Genomic DNA, 16,926 nt, shown 5'->3' on the forward strand with positions numbered 1-16,926 from the left:
TGCTACACACTCTCAAAGAAACTGCGGAGTTTCCACTGAATGCATCTGATGAAGTAAGCTGTAGCTCACGAAAGCTTATGCTCAAATAAATTTGTTAGTCTCTAGGTGCCACAAGTCCTCCTTTTCTTTTTGCGAAGACAGACTAACACGGCTGCTACTCTGAAACCTGTCATTACTTAAGGCTAGAGACTTCATTCACAAATGCAGGTGGTATATCAGCGGAGAGAGACTCACACACAGAATATTTCTAGCTGTACAAGAGTTAACAATCCAGACTTCTTTTTGTCAGTTTCTTAGCAGTGTTTAACAGCAGACTCTTAACTGTGCCACAACTCAGGCCTAGGAACAGGAGACAATTACCAGTCCAGAAGACCCTTTTCCTTTGCTTCCTCAGTCTGTTCCCTGATGAAATTTTATAGCACTGCCAAATTGTCACCTATCAGCCAGCCATTCACGGGGGCAGCTCCATCTCTAAGGATCTCCTCCAGAACTATCCTCATTCCAGCTTTGGCCTCCTCTTTCCCAGTTGTGCCTATTAACCCAACAGTCAGAAGTTTTCCTCTGAATGACCTGTAATGAGTCTTTATCTTTTCTGAGCTTTCCTGTTCAGGTATATTTATACTCTATTTACTACTACTGGAAAGGTTGGAATGCCAGATTAATTATTATGCTCATCTGACTCCCTTTCCCCATTCAGTTTTATGCATATTTCTGTCATAGGCCCATTGTGTGAGAGAAGGAAATAAAATGGAATCAATACAATTAAGATATGTCATGCTTGAATCTCCTACATCATTGTCCTTTGTACACTTAAATGCTCCTAGTGTGTTTGATAAGATCATTTTCTAGAAAGGAAAACACTGGAATCTGAATCACTATGTGCTGAAGGAATCTTCCTCTAATGTTTTTTGTTGTGGTGCATTAATTTACTTTTCAATTTGTGTCATGCCAAAGAGAATACCTCATAGTTTCATATAGTGTAGTACACTAAATTATTGTATCCAGGAACAGAATTTGTTTTATGTCAGCTAGATAATGGTCTAATTTTTGAATTGTTGAAAAATATGATGGAAAAAATCATGCCTTGTAATGATCTGGGTAGATAACACAAATCACACTTCTAAGGACATAATTTCCTTTTCTAAAACTGTGGAGTTTGACCTGTACTGATACACAGGTAATAACATCCCAGGACTTTGTGCAGGGTTGTCTAGAATCTAAACCACAGTCCAAATTTCACAATTACATTTATAATGAGCTGAATCAAAACCCCACGGCTGAAGGTCCCACACAACTTCAAGGAGTTGGGAGAATTATTCCACCTCTGAGTTTTATGGCTCAGTTCTAATTCTGCCATGTTGTACCTGGTTTTCTACTATGTTAAAATTAATCAAAATATGAACACTTTGGGGGTAAGCTTGTGCCCTGTTCAACAGCTATTTCCTAACACTTTCATGTAAGGATAGTATCCTTAACCTTAAAAGGGACCTATGTTAAACTGCAAGGAGATGAAAAACTAAAACCACAAAAGCCCCACAGTGTTCCAGTTATGATTGGGATAAACATTACTTCCACAGGCTGGGTTTGAATCAAGTGTAAGATTCTAGATTCAAAGTGTTTAAGGCAGGAGGAACCATCAGATTATCTAGTCTGACCTCCTGTATATCAACAGGCCATTACATTTTGTCCTATTTTGAGCCCAATGACTTGTGTTTGGTTAAAGCGTATCCTTCAGAAAGGCATTGAGTCTTCATCTGAAGATATCAAGAGAGAGAATCCACCACTTCTCTTTGTAGTTTGTTGCAGTGGTTAAATACCCCTTCCCCTCTCCCAGTTAAAAATTTGTCCCTTATTTCAAATTTGAATTTGTCTGGCTTCAGCTTTCAACCACTGATTTTTGTTTTTCCTTTCTATGCAAGATTAAAGAACCCTTTACTAACCAGTATTTCTCCTCCCAACCCCAAAATACTTACACGCTAATCAAGTCACCTCTGAATCTTCTTTTTGATAAAATAAACAGATTGACCCCTTTAAGTCTCTCATTGTAAGACACTCTGTCCAGAGATAAAATAGTCTCTCTCCTGCACACTATGCCCCTGTTTATACATTCAAAGATTGCATTATCCCTTTTCAGCACAGCATTGCACATGTTACCAAGTCCATATCTCTCTGTATGATTGTCCTGTCCTCCTCATTATTTACCATTCTGCCAATGTGCATGATCTGCAAATTTTATATTTACTTCTAGATCACAGATACAAATGTTGAAGTGTCAGGCCTATTACCAATTCCTGAGGCACCCCACTGGAAATACCCCTATTCCATGATGATTCTCCATTTGACAGCTACTTTTGGAGAAGTGTTAGTTCTTAATTTAGCTTTATTAATATTGTATTAGTGCTAATTTTTAACCATGCATTATTAAATCAAATGCCTTACAAAAGTCTAAGTATATTACATCCATACAGTTTTATGTTCATCGCCCAAACTTGGAATCTCATGAATGAATGAAATCAGGTTCTTTGATGAAATCTATTTTCCATAAAACCATGTTAGTTAGCATTAATTATATTTGTATCCTTTAATTCTTTATCAGTTGAATCTCTTATTACCTTTTCCATGATTTTGCACAGGATTGATGTCAGGCTAATTGACCTATACTTACCTGGGTCATTCTACTTGCCCTTTTTGAATATTGGCACATTAGCACTCTTCCAGTCTTCTTGATTTCTTCACTGTTCCCAAATTTGAAAATTAACATCAGCAGGCCAGAGATCTCCCCAGTTTAGGCCTCTTGGGTGCAAGTGATCTGGGACTGTTGAAAATAAAAATAGTTATCCCTTGTAGATGTTCTGTAACATTCTCCTCAGTTATTAATGAACTGGAAAGTACTTCTTCATCCTCCTGTGATACAAGTACATCGTCCTGCTTCTTCTCAAATACAGAGCAGAAATATTTAAACAGTTCTGCCCCTTTTGCCTCATTATTAATGATATTACCATCTCCATCTAGTAAAGAGCCTATTGGTGGGATTTCTTTTGGTCTTAATATCCCTTTAAAAACTCCTTCTGATTGTCCTTAGCCCTTGCAGCCATGGGTGCGTCCCCACCCCAATATCTTTTGCTTTTCAATTTTCTGGCCATTCATAATTTCTAATTTATATCAATTGCTGCTTCCCCCATTTTCCATTTGTTGTACATTCCTTTTTTTATTTCTAATTGCTGCCTTCATTTCACCACTCAAGGGGGGTGGACTTTTAGCAAAAATTGTCATATTTCTCGATTGTGGCTTTGTGATAAACCTTTGAGAAGGGTTTATTATATGATCTCCCACTTTGCAGTCACATTTTTCTGTCTCAGTTTTTCCTCCCAGTCAGTTTAATTCCATTTTCTTCAGCTTTGGGAAATTAGCCCTTTTGATGCACCACATCTATAACTCATTGGGACTGCCGGTGATCATGGTTCCTGAGCCAGCATCAGGTCCAGTTATTTAATTAATCTTTATCTGTCATGATAAAGTCCAAAATATGATTAAATTTTATAGGGTGCATAACCTTTTGTGTTCAAAAATCTACATCTAGAATTTTAGAACCTCTAATACATTTTATTACTGGTTGCTTGAGGCCTTCAATATATGTCTCCCAAATTGAACCTCCCATAACAGTTTTCCTTTCTACACATTACATAGATGTGCTTAACAAGCAACTCGTGTTCTCTGGTTTGATCAGACCCCAATAGGTGAACAATCATTTTATTTAGAAGTATTCTTATTTTCTCTATAAATACATTTATTTTTGGAAATATACTATTTGCACATAGATACTTATTTTTTAAACCAATCCCTCAGAGCTCATTTGATGAGACTAATACTTTGCTTTTCTTCAGACAGGTGCTTCAGTCTTCTGATTATAATGGTTATAGCTAGAGCTGGCTGGAGAAACATTAAGAGAACCACATTACGCTGGAATGTGTGGTTTCATCACGATCAAAACACTTGGAAAAATTAGGTCATTTCACTGAAATTTCATTTAAAAATGGAAAAAGTTCCAACAGTGGTGACATGTCCTGTTCCTACCCTTTCAGAATGAGATGTTATTTTTTTTGCTTTGAAATGAATTTTCCTTTCAAATTTTATTGTTGTATATTATACAAAATAAAAGTTAATCTGAATGAAATGTTTTGATTGTCAAAACTAAGCATTTTGAATGACTTGAAACAAATCTCCTTTCCAGATAATTTCAAAATGATGGGATTTTGTTCCAATTTGAAATGAAGTGAAATTTTAAAAACAAAAATCCTTTAAAACACAGAACATCCATCCTCCACACCAGTCTGATTAGAACACTGATATCTTACTTCTGGTAGCAGCTGTTTCTGAGAAACCACCTCAGATAGGAGCATGCAAGTGCTTAATGGCAAAATAAGAAAGGTAACAGTTTTAGAGATTTTTTTTTCCTGGGTGTAACAGAATTCTAAATCACAGGTCTCTTGAGGATTTAATGTAAACTTTGCTGCAAAAAGAATATTCCATGATGTTTGTTAATTTTATATTTACTAGAACTATGCACATATTTAATAGCAAGTTTACTCTTTTTTTTGGTCTAGGAATTGTCCATGAGCAGTTTTGAGTCTGTTCTCAAATGCATGCATTATTCAGAATTGATCACTGAGTAAATTCTGCAAACACTTCTTGATTAATAGACAGTTCAAACTGTTTGATAGCCAAAACATAGGCTTTGTTGAACTTCACATATCTTGCAAGGAATAGCAGGAAGAATGATGGTGCTAGTGGCAACCTGTGGCTGGTTTACATGTAGAGAAGACAGAGACAAGGTGGGTGAGATAATATCTTTTATTGGACCAACTTCTGTTGATGAAAGAAGCTTTTGAGCTACCCACGGCTCATCCCAAATGAAAGCCAATAACATTTGTTATAAAATGGACCTATAATATAAAAAGTCTGAACAACTTTTTTGGAAAAATTCTACCATTGTCAGCAATATTCCCCAACAGAAGCAGTAGAATAGTTCACAATACTGCAAATATTTGAATGGCCACTCTATCATTGCATGCCACCATGCATTGTGTATGACACATTGTGCAGAAAATATTTTGAGGAACGTTTGAGGTTTTTAAATGTGTGGTACAATTATGTGTTTAACCCCCTCTCTCCTCAAGGTAAAGCCAGGTGTTTTAGACATAAGTTCAACCATACAGTTCTCTGTAGGAGCCATTAAAAAGTGTAACAACATTTAAAAAGATAATGGACTTTAATACTGTGACACTATCTCATACATTTCCAAAGATGGAAGCAAGCACTGGGTCCCAAAGGAAAACTGGGAATCTCCTTGTTTCTGGGCCTGAAGGTCTGACACATAGGACTTTAGTGTTGTGCTATTTTTATATATTGAAAGCTGCCAACTACATTCCCCCATTCTTGGACATCAGGCAGGTGTCATGTTGTGGGAGAAATTCCACATGCAGGGGATGTACGGGGAGATGTCAGCAAACCAGTAAAGTGCCTGAAACCACTATGGCTTATTGCTAAAAGCAGCCAAGTCAGCAGGCTGTAAAGTGGCCATGTAGCAAACTCAGCGTGGCCAAAGAAGGAGGGGAGGGGTGTTTTGGGTGCCACAGAAAGGGCAGCTTAACCCCACATCCCTCCTGATAAGAATTGTGTTGAAGTTGCTGATACCTGCGTTTTAGAAGAGCAGGATGTGCCCCAAGAATGTCTATTGGGGTCTCAAGGCTGCAAACTCTGGAAAAATCCACACCTGGTTAATCGATAATCAGAAGGAACCTCTTGCTTGACCATTGGAACTTCTTGCTTAACAAGTTTTCTTTAAGTGACATGTTATTCTATTACTAATGTATAAATAAGGGGGGAAAGTTTGAGGTAGTTGGACTCTTTGGGACTGGACTCTCCCTCTGGATGCATCTTGTGTTCCCCAGCAGACAGGCTGCTGCTGTGTCACTCGAGAGCCACACTCAGCTTCGGGGAATTATCGAGGGTTGGGGGGTGTTCTACTAACCTGTTGCGGATGTGCGTAAGTGCTTGCGACTAAGTAAAGTTTAGCTTTAAGTGAAAGCACTCTCGTATTGTCCTGTTTATGCCAGCCATCTATCGGTCGGATGGCCGGGTCTCCCCGATTCGTTTCCTGACACCACCTTGCACAGAGTAAGAGTTATCAAGAGCTTTGGGCTGAAAGAACCCCAGGTAACAGGAGAAAGGGGAAAGAGCTTCTGATACCCTATCTAAAAACACAAAAAACCCAGTGTTCTAGCTGTTCAGCAGGTTGGAATATTCCATTGAGCGCCACAGGAAATGGATTAGTAGGCAGAGGGCAGATGAGACAATCAGAAGGCTAGAACATTCTTTTGTGACAGAACTCTGCAATTTATCATATGGATTCAATTTCAAAATAGAGAGTATGTATGAATGTATAAGTGCATTTTTTTTAAATAGGATTTTCAAATAGCACCGCTGATGCAGTATAATTTTCCATCTTTGTTTTGGTGGTGTATGTCTTGAAAGACTATCAAAAGTATTAATACTGCAGAGTTACTGCGATAACCTAAGGTGTTGTATTTAGTAACAATTTGGAAGAACATTTCCTGACCTTCAAGAATTTGCAGCCCATTGCGTTTTTCATTCTAAGCCAGAAGTCCTGTGAGTCTCTCAGACAATTTGTAATGAGCTTACTGCTTGAGGCTGACATGCTTGCACAAGTTCTAAGAAACTTGATTCTGATTCCTTTTCAGTTTGATTCAGATGCCGCACACTTCCTCAAAAGTAGGGATAGCTAAGAAATTGGGTAAGGTGTATAGAATTGAACTGATTTACCTCAGGGAAAGGCTACATTTGGACAGCAATTTAAAAAAAAAAAATTGAGCCCAATTGCCAGTAACCAAGGCCATTGGAAAGCAAAATTGAGTTACCTCAAATAAAGTGAAGGGTTTAATGCCAGTTACCAGGTTGCTTACCTAAGGTGATCCAACTTCTTTTCTGTAGGAAAAGGTAAATAAAGACTCACATTGAGGATACATAGTGAGCATAATAAATTGCTTCTGAAACAAAGTTGACTTGACACCCCTCTGGTCAAATTCAGAATCCATTGTCTTTCTAATCTAGGTGAATGAAACTGGAAGACGACAAGTTTGCAATGGTAAGATATAGGTGTGATTTCACTTGAGAGAACCATGTAACGTAAATACACCATGTCTGCATTTCACATTTAGATTGCCTTTTTATTTTCAATAGACAATTAAATGCTCTCTGTACTATTAAACATAGCCATAGGAAAGTGACATTCTTACAGGTCATGCTAAAAGATTCTTCTTATGTATGGTAAATACATCCACTTGCATGCTTCAGAGCCATGGGGCAGGTAGCTGTCTTTCAGTGTAGCACGTACATTGTACTGTCCATCAGTGCTGTCCCATGGTGTTCTCTGCTAACCTTAATTCAGAAGGGCAACTCCGTTTAAACACTTAATCATTTCTTAAGACCCTGTCTGCCCTCACAGGAGGGTAAGAAATGAGCATGTAGAACCATACCTATCACAAACTGAGCTATGGGCTCCCCAGCACAGTTTCTTTTTTACTTTTCCCCCCTTTTACTTTCAAGAAAAATACATAAATAATGTGCAAGACCTTTCCATTAATGTATCAGTCATTGCTGACACTGAACTAAGGAATGCACACATACAAGTCTATTGCTTTATATTTTTACCTTTTTCCATCTGACACAAGTAGGACCCAGTCAATTTCAGTAGTTCGGGAAGGTAGTGTACTCTCAACTGGTAGCACCCCTCTGTGTCAGGGTGCAATGCTGCAAGGGATCTTCATCCTTGGCTCCTCCTGTTGGCCACCTGCCTCTCATCAGGTCTTTGGTGGCTCAGCCCTATGGCCAAGTCACATAATGTCCAAACTCCTTCTGTGGTAACAAAAAGGTCCAAACAAGAGTCCTAACAAATCCAAGGTATGGTATTTTTCAGCCTCTCTTGGGCCAAACTAATAAATCCTTCTTCTCCAGCAGAATTCCCCACGCTGACTCCCTCCCCCAGGGACCCTGGACGTTTATCTCTGGGGTCTCCCTGCTCCCACTTACAAGTCTTATCCCAGGTAGGGTTGCCAACATTATAATTGCACAAAACCAAACACCCTTGCCCCACCTCCCTTCCCTGAGGCCCTGCCCCTTCTCTGAGGCTCTACCCCTGCTTACTTCATGTCCCCTCGTTCTCACACACTTTTCCTCACTCACTTATTTTCACTGGGCCAGGGCACGGGGCTGCAGTGTGGGAGGGAGTGAGGCTGTCAGTTAGGGGTGCAGGCTCTGGGAATGAGGGGTTTGGTGTGCAGGAGGGGGCTCTGGCTGGGGCTGAGAGATTTGGAGTGTGGGAGGGGGCTCTGGGCTGAGGCACGGGGTTGGGATGTGGGAGGGGGTACGGGCTCTCAGCTAGAGATGCTGGCTCTGGGGTGGGGATGGGGATGAGGGGTTTAGGGTGCAAGAGGAGGCTCTGGACTGAGGCTGGGGGGTTGGGGGCTCCAGCTGGGAGGTGCGGGCTCCAGGTGGCACTCACTTGCGAGCAGCAACATTTCCCTTAGCTTCCAGGCAGAGGCACAGCCAGTCAGCTCTGCCCACAGGCACCGCCCCCGCAGCTCCCATTGGCCAGGGAGCTCGGCCAATGGGAGCTGTGGAGCTGGTGCTCAGGGTAGGGGCAGTGCATGGCAACTCCGTGGCCACCCCTATGGCTAGGAGAAGGAGGGACATGTCACTGCTTCTGGGGAGCCGTGCAGAGCCAGGTAGGGAGCCTGCCAGCCCCTCACCAACTGGACTTTTAACAGCCTGGTCAGTAGTGCTGACTAGAGCCACCAGGGTCCTTTTTCAACCTAGTATTCCAATCAAAAACTGAACACCTAGCAACCCTAATCCCAGGGCTTCTCTCTTGGGAGCCTAACCTGCTTCCTGTGGGTTTCTTCTACCCATTGTAGGCTCTAACTGAGGGCTTCTCCACATAGGGATCTACTCTGATCCCTATGGGTTTCTTCTACCAGATTTCTCCTTCTTCCTCTCCTGCTGGAAGAGAGTTTTCACCTGTAGGACTCTGATCTGAAAGCCTATGCCTGCTCTCTTTTCAGAGCTTAAATGAGAGGAGCTTTGCCACTCTTACCCTCCCTAAGGGTCCTGACAGTTCTCTTGGGGTTCTCACTGTCAATTCAGAGCTTGCACCCCCAGAAGCCTACTTTACTTCCTGTAGGCACTTTCTCACATACCTTAGCTGCAGGACTTTTTCCTTCTTTCACTCTAAGCAAGTTTTCCTTTATCTTGTTCCAGCAGCCTCTTTCTAGCTCAGCTACTCTATTAGTAATGAGTTAAAGAGGTGCCACATGGAGCACCTAGCTGCTCCCAGGTGTCACTAACAGGGTCATCAAGGGCCTATTAGACTTTAATTCTCCTAAAAGGCCATTGGCCCATGACAATTTAAAAGAGCCAAACAAAACCAGCTTCATTTTCTACCTTCCCTATTTTCAGATATGTTTTTAATCTAAGGAAGCAGTCATTTAAAAAAGTTCTAAATGAAAGGAATTGGTGGGTGGGTGCTCCTAGTGAAGATCCTCAAGGCTAGGACTTGCTTCCTCTCAGCTTGCTAAGTCCTTGCTGGTGTGCATCTTGACCTGATGTAAAGCCTATTTTTATCAGGTCAGAAGTTGGTTGAGGGATATACAGTATGGGGTTATGTTTATTATCTCGGTGCAGGGCAAATTAGGCTGTTTATTGTGTATGTTTTGACCTATTTTCTACAATTAGATTTTTTCCTCTTGTAAAGCCCACTCCCAGATATAGAACGGGCACTTCCACATATAACTCTGAACACATAAGGAGGATCATTTTCAGGCATAGTACAGCATAATGCTTATGACTAACTTATTGCTTTTCCTTGTGAAATTGAATTTGTGAAGATGGAAATAAGATAATTGTCAGCTGTTGGTGATTGACTCTCTTTTCTTTCTGTAACTAGATTCTCAGTTTGATGATTAATCCTTGCAGTTTAATGACAGGCTATTGCATCAAATTTTGCAGTAAAGTGAGTGTAGCTATAGCATTCCCAAAATCCTGTAATCAGTTGGTTTATTGAAGTTGGCATTGTGCTAGAGGCTGATCAGTAAGTGCTCTTTTGGGGTGGGAGGGGAGCTAAACCTGCAGGAGCAGAAGGTATCTAAAGTCCCAGCACTTGGTTTGGAGCATGTTTGTTTGGAATCTGGTTTCTTGGTGGAAGAGGAAAGCGAAGAGCTTTCCTCGCAGAATGTTGGTTTAATGGTAGTCAGCCATTTTAGGTAAATGCTTTTATTCAAGTAGTTCAAGAGAACTTTTGCTCTTTCAATATAATCTGATTTGTGAGGTCTTCATGCTGGGGTCTCCTTGGTTAGGATATTGTGTTGCTATAATGGTTATTTAAATGCTTCCTTAGCTGAGAACGTAAATGATATGACTCTGTTTAAAACATTCATTAAAGCCTATGCCAAAATGTGTTTTATATGAAAAATGGCTTTGCTACAGAGAATGATTGGTATGTCAAGAATTTCATTTCAGGCAACATTTTTGTTATTAGAACAAGCTTCTGTTGTCTACATATTGGTTTTGTTCAGAGAGAGATAATGCAAGATAAAAAAAAACCTTTCCAGGGTTCTTATCTGCCATGCAATACTTCTATTGTAAGCATAGATAATAATAATTCTAATATTTTTTTTCATTTCCTTGGGTGCTGCCTCTTACTCACATCTTATAATGCCCCCTCATTTTGCTGCTGCTTCTCTGTAGAACTAGAAAAATAATCAAACTTCATTCTTCAGTAAGCATATATTAAAACCTTAGACTTGTGTATCTTAAAGGTGAACTATGAAGAGGGTTGTTCTTTTTAAATCCTTTTCAGAATTCCTTGATCAAATACAAAGATGACCCATATAAAGCTTGTTTTCATCATTGCTTTTTGCATAGGGAAAGCATGAAAGGGCTGAGCTGCATTTCCCTCTCTTTGCAGAAGGACCCGGCCACTTTGGAGTGGGGAGGGCAGGCAGGCTAGTTGCAGCTTAGGTGACAGCATCATGTGACCTCACCATGCAGGTCTTTTAAAGAGGCCAAGGAGAGCCCTCCTATGAACACGGGGGAAAAGCGAGACTGATCTTTCAAATTAAAGCCATAACAAACAAAGCAGAAAATGGTGGAGCAGCTTGTTCTGTTTTTTATTTTCATGTGTGTTTGGGTTTTTGGTTTTCAGTTCCTTCCCCTGAGATAGTATTGTCTTTTTACTATATTTTGTATATAGGTGACAGAGCCTTTAAGCTGTTTAAAACCAGCAAGTCCCTGCGTGGCTCAAGAGGCAGGATTGTAAGCTTTTCAGACAGGGTGTCTTTCTTTGCACTATAAGGTGGGTAGAAAGCTGGCTAGATTGTCGGGCTCAACGGGTAGTGATCAATGGCTCCATGTCTAGTTGGCAGCCGGTATCAAGTGGAGTGCCCCAAGGGTCAGTCCTGGGGCCAGTTTTGTTCAATATCTTCATACATGATCTGGAGGATGGTGTGGATTGCACTTTCAGCAAATTTGCGGATGATACTAAACTGGGAGGCGTGGTAGATACGCTGGAGGAGAGGGATAGGATACAGAAGGACCTAGACAAATTGGAGGATTGGGCCAAAAGAAATCTGATGAGGTTCAATAAGGATAAGTGCAGGGTCCTGCACTTAGGACGGAAGAACCCAATGCACAGCTACAGACTAGGGACCGAATGGCTAGGCAGCAGTTCTGCGGAAAAGGACCTAGGAGTGACAGTGGATGAGAAGCTGGATATGAGTCAACAGTGTGCCCTTGTTGCCAAGAAGGCCAATGGCATTTTGGGATGTATAAGTAGGGGCATAGCGAGCAGATCGAGGGACGTGATCGTTCCCCTCTATTCGACATTGGTGAGGCCTCATCTGGAGTACTGTGTCCAGTTTTGGGCCCCACACTACAAGAAGGATGTAGATAAATTGGAGAGAGTCCAGCGAAGGGCAACAAAAATGATTAGGGGTCTGGAACACATGACTTATGAGGAGAGGCTGAGGGAGCTGGGATTGTTTAGCCTGCAGAAGAGAAGAATGAGGGGGGATTTGATAGCTGCTTTCAACTACCTGAAAGGGGGTTCCAAAGAGGATGGCTCTAGACTGTTCTCAATGGTAGCAGATGACAGAACGAGGAGTAATGGTCTCAAGTTGCAGTGGGGGAGGTTTAGATTGGATATTAGGAAAAACTTTTTCACTAGGAGGGTGGTGAAACACTGGAATGCGTTACCTAGGGAGGTGGCAGAATCTCCTTCCTTAGAGATTTTTAAGGTCAGGCTTGACAAAGCCCTGGCTGGGATGATTTAACTGGGAATTGGTCCTGCTTCGAGCAGGGGGTTGGACTAGATGACCTTCTGGGGTCCCTTCCAACCCTGATATTCTAGGATTCTCTTTGTATTGTAGGATACCTGATATGCCCTACCATTACATACACTATGTTTACAGCACTCTGATTTCCCTAACAGCTACCACATTTTCAGAGACTCTGTGTGACTATCAACACAGGTAAAGTAGTAACACAGTAAAGTAAAGTAGTAGTGACACAGAGCAGCTGAGGCTGTTGTACTGCACTGGAGGATGCCAGCTTTATCACTTGCATTTTTGTTTTGACTACTTAAGGAATATCTTATCCCTAGTGACCAGAAAAAAAATATATAAAATGAAAATCACTTCATTTTCCTGGAATATAACTTCTGCACGTACCAATATACTCTACCTTTCGGCAGTGGACTTAGATGCCCAGGCAAGTTACTCTCTCATGGGAGGTTTCAGAGTAGCAGCCGTGTTAGTCTGTATCCATGAAAAAGAGTGCTTGTGGCACCTTAGAGACTAACAAATTTATTTGAGCATAATGTTAGTCTCAAAGGTGCCACAAGTACTCCTTTTCTTCTCTCATGAAGATCACAAATATGCTACACTTCATGGAATTAAGACAGTCTCTCAACTCTTGTGATTGCTACCTTTGGCGAGTGATCTTTATTTTTTTCCATGTCCTAGTATGTCACAGAATATGCGGCATTGAACATATTTGTCTTACAGCAGCAGTTAGAGACCCCAACCATGATCAAGGTCCCATTGGGCTAGGCCTTTGGCATAAATAAAGGGAAGGGTAACCGCCTTTCTGTCCACAGTGCTATAAAATCCCTCCTGGCCAGAGGCAAAACCCTTTCACCTGTAAAGGGTTAAGAAGCTAAGATAACCTCGCTGGCACCTGACCAAAATGACCAATGAGGAAACAAGATACTTTCAAAGTTGGAGGCGGGGGAGAGGGGAACAAAGGGTCTGGCTGTGTGATGTTTTTGCCAGGAACAGATCAGGAATGCAGCTCAGAACTCCTGTAAAAAGTTAGTAAGTAATCTAACTAGAAATGCATTAGATTTCCTTTTGTTTAAATGGCTGGTAAAATAGCTGTGCTGAATGGAATGTATATTCCTGTTTGTGTCTTTTTGTAATTTAAGCTTTTGCCTAGAGGGATTTTCTATGTTTTGAATCCAATTACCCTGTAAGGTATTCACCATCCTGATTTTACAGAGGTGATTCTTTTACTTTAATTAAAATTCTTCTTTTAAGAACCTGATTGATTTTTCATTGTTCTTAAGATCCAAGGGTTTGGGTCTGTGTTCATCTGTACAAATTGGTGGATTTTTATCAAGCCTTCCCCAGGAAAGGGGATGTAGGGCTTGGGGTGGGGGGAGATGTCTCCAAGTGGGCTCTTTCCCTGTTCTTTGTTTAACACGCTTGGTGGTGGCAGCAGAGGGTTCAAGGACAAAGCGAATTTGGTACCTTGAGGAAGTTTTTAACCTAAGCTGGTAAGAATAAGCTTAGGGGGTCTTTCATGCAGGTCCCCACATCTGAACCCTAGAGTTCAGAGTGGGGAAGGAACTTTGACAGCCCTATACAAGCAAACTCCCAAAGCATTTGAGATCTAAAAAGATAAGACAGACAAAAGTTGGGAGGGAGACAGGCATGGGGAGGTGAAGTGACTTGCCCGAGGTCACACAGCTGGTCAGTGATACTGAGCAATGGAACCCAGGTCTCCTGTGTGCCAGTCTAGTGCCCTATCTAGTAGGCCATGCTGCCTTCCCTGATGAGTTCTAGGATCTGTTAAAAACCTCGTGTTCCCTCTAACTACCACCATGCTATATGTCCAAATGCATGCAGTCACTCTGTCTAATACACACACAGTTTTATTCACATATGCTTTTATTCTAACACCTTTCAAACTACAATGATTAAATTAGCATTAAAATATGAAAACTTACCACATCCTTATATCAAAGCCACATGTGGTACAGCTGTGGTAAGTATAGTTTTCACCCTCAGAAAATAGCTGTTATCTCAGAAATAGCAAATGATAAGTGCTATATCAAAGTCAGTGTTACCATATTATATGCAGATAGTGCTATGCATATGGTGGTGGTTTTATTGATATTATTTGTATTACTACAATGTCCATTGGTTCCAATCAGGATTGGGGCATAGTGTTTTATGCAACTCAAACAAAATAAAACATTTCTTCCTATGACAGGGTTGGGACTCACCACCACGGCACCTCCCGCTGGTGACTCCTTGGAATTAGCTCAGTCCATGTGGCGCGCCCTCCACCAGTGGTGTCCCATCCATCTTGTGCCCTCGTTGGTGTCTGGACCCACGTTGCTCCCCGCTTGGCAGCATCCTCTTCAGGACACTGCCCTCTGGCAGTGCCCCTTAGTCCACGCTCACCCCCTTCCAGGGGGGCACTTAACAGCAGTCTCCTGGTTCACCCCTGCTGCAGTGGCCAGCCACACCCCAAAGTCTAACACCTTCCCTCAGGGGTCTGGTGCAGTCTGTTATGGCCACTTCCCACAGTCAGGTGCAAGATCGGAGTGGAGGGAAGACAACCCAGGCCCACCCACTACTCTAGGTCCTGACTCAGGGACTCTCTACCAACAGCCTCCCTGCCCTCCTTTTCTCCCCTCATCTGTCCAGTCTCCCTGGGTCATTTCCCATCTGACCCCTTTGCACCCTCTAGGCCCTTCTGGTCAGGGCCGACAGCCTGGCAGGTAACAGGCTGGAGCTCTCCTAGGCTCCCCTAAGTCTGCCCAGTACTGCGCTGTCCTAGGTGCTGGTCTCCTTGCTCAGGAGACTGACCTTCCCTGCTGGAAGTCTGGGAGAGACTCCCTGCTCCTCACATGGGCAGCCTTTATATAGGGCTGAGCCCAGCCCTAATTGGCCACCTCTTGCCCAACCCTGATTGGCTCTGTAACAGGCCCTCCTTGAGTGGCTGCCACTTTGCGCAGCCCCTCTGGCCTGTCTTTACCCACTCTCACAGAGGGGGTGGGACACTTGCCCCACCACACTTCCCCAGTTACAGTGTGTTTATATGATACTAAATGTGGCAGTCCAGTAATGATAAAATCACTAGATAACATCAAACAGCCTTTTAAAAACCTGTTCCTTGCATTACATATCCAGCTACTCTTCACACAGGTTGTTAAAAGCCTTCAGAAACATTCTATTCCCATATAAGAACAGCTGGTTCTTAAAGATACATTTTAAACAACTGAATCAGAAAGAGCACAACAAGGTTGGGTCTCAGCATTTATTGTGAGTGGTTGCTTGACTCGAGCAACAAAATATCATGTTCAAAAATGAGTTGAATAGTTATCAATCTTTGTTCCCATGTCACTCCTAAGGGATACTTGTCTTGTTTCTGAATTTTCATTTGCTATTACTTGTTTTACTTTGGATATTCCTCTCAAAATTCAACTCTCGATTTTAGGGGGGGCACTGATTTGTGGTCCTGTAACTGTAGCCAACTCTTTCAGAGCATATTTTTTAAAATAAATCAGATAGGAAATATTTGATGCAAAGATATTGATAAACAAAAGTGAAGCAGTTACAAAAGAACCTTCAATGTACTGTAATGCTAATGTTTTTTTCAAAAAGTGTAAGGACATGCTCAGGAAGTCTTTTATTTTCCTCTTGCTGCTGTGGCTAAATGGAATGTGTGTTTGGTGGCAGATGGATAACTGTGAAGTGCTCTCTTTATCTACTCAGCAAGGGCAACACAGCAGCAATGGTGTAATCTGCCCAGTTCTTTTGATTTTGCTTCATCTTCGGCCTGAAGTGATCAGGGACTGGACAGGAGAGCAGCAAGCCTCTTTGCCCATTAAATCATTGTTCCTTCCGCTGAGAATTTCCAGTTGGCCTTCAGTGGCTATGATACTGATGCCTCTCTGTTGGGAGCTAACCTAAGCATATTTCCCACAGGCTCTAAAATGGCAAAGACTTTTGGTAACTACCAAACTGGAACTGGTATAAATTGTTCAGGAAGGACAGGTACGGGAGGAAAGGTGGAAGAGTTGCACTGTATGTAAGTGAGCAGTATGATTGCTGAGAGCTCCGGTATGAAACTGAAGAAAAAGCTGAGTGTCTCTGGATTAAGTTTAGAAGCATGAGCAACAAGGGTGATGTCGTGGTGGGTGTCTGCTATAGACCACCAGATCAGGAGGAGGAGGTAGATGGGGCTTTCTTCAGACAACTAACAGAAGTTTCCAGATCACAGGCCCTGGTTCTCATGGGGGACTTCAATCACCCTGACATCTGCTGGGAGAGCAATACAGCAGTGAACAGCAATCCAGGAAGTTTTTGGAGAGTGTTGGGGACAATTTCCTGGTGCAAGTGCTGGAGGAACCAACTAGGGGTTGTGCTCCTCTTGACCTGCTACTCACAAACAGGGAAGAATTGGTAGGGGAAGTAGAAGTGGGTGGCAACCTGGGCAGCAGTGACCATGAGATGGTCAAGTTCAGGATCCGGGCAAAAGGAAGAGAGGAGAACAGCAGAATAT

Source organism: Lepidochelys kempii, chromosome 3 (genome assembly GCF_965140265.1).
Source record: "Lepidochelys kempii isolate rLepKem1 chromosome 3, rLepKem1.hap2, whole genome shotgun sequence".
Lineage (NCBI taxonomy): Eukaryota > Metazoa > Chordata > Testudines > Cheloniidae > Lepidochelys > Lepidochelys kempii.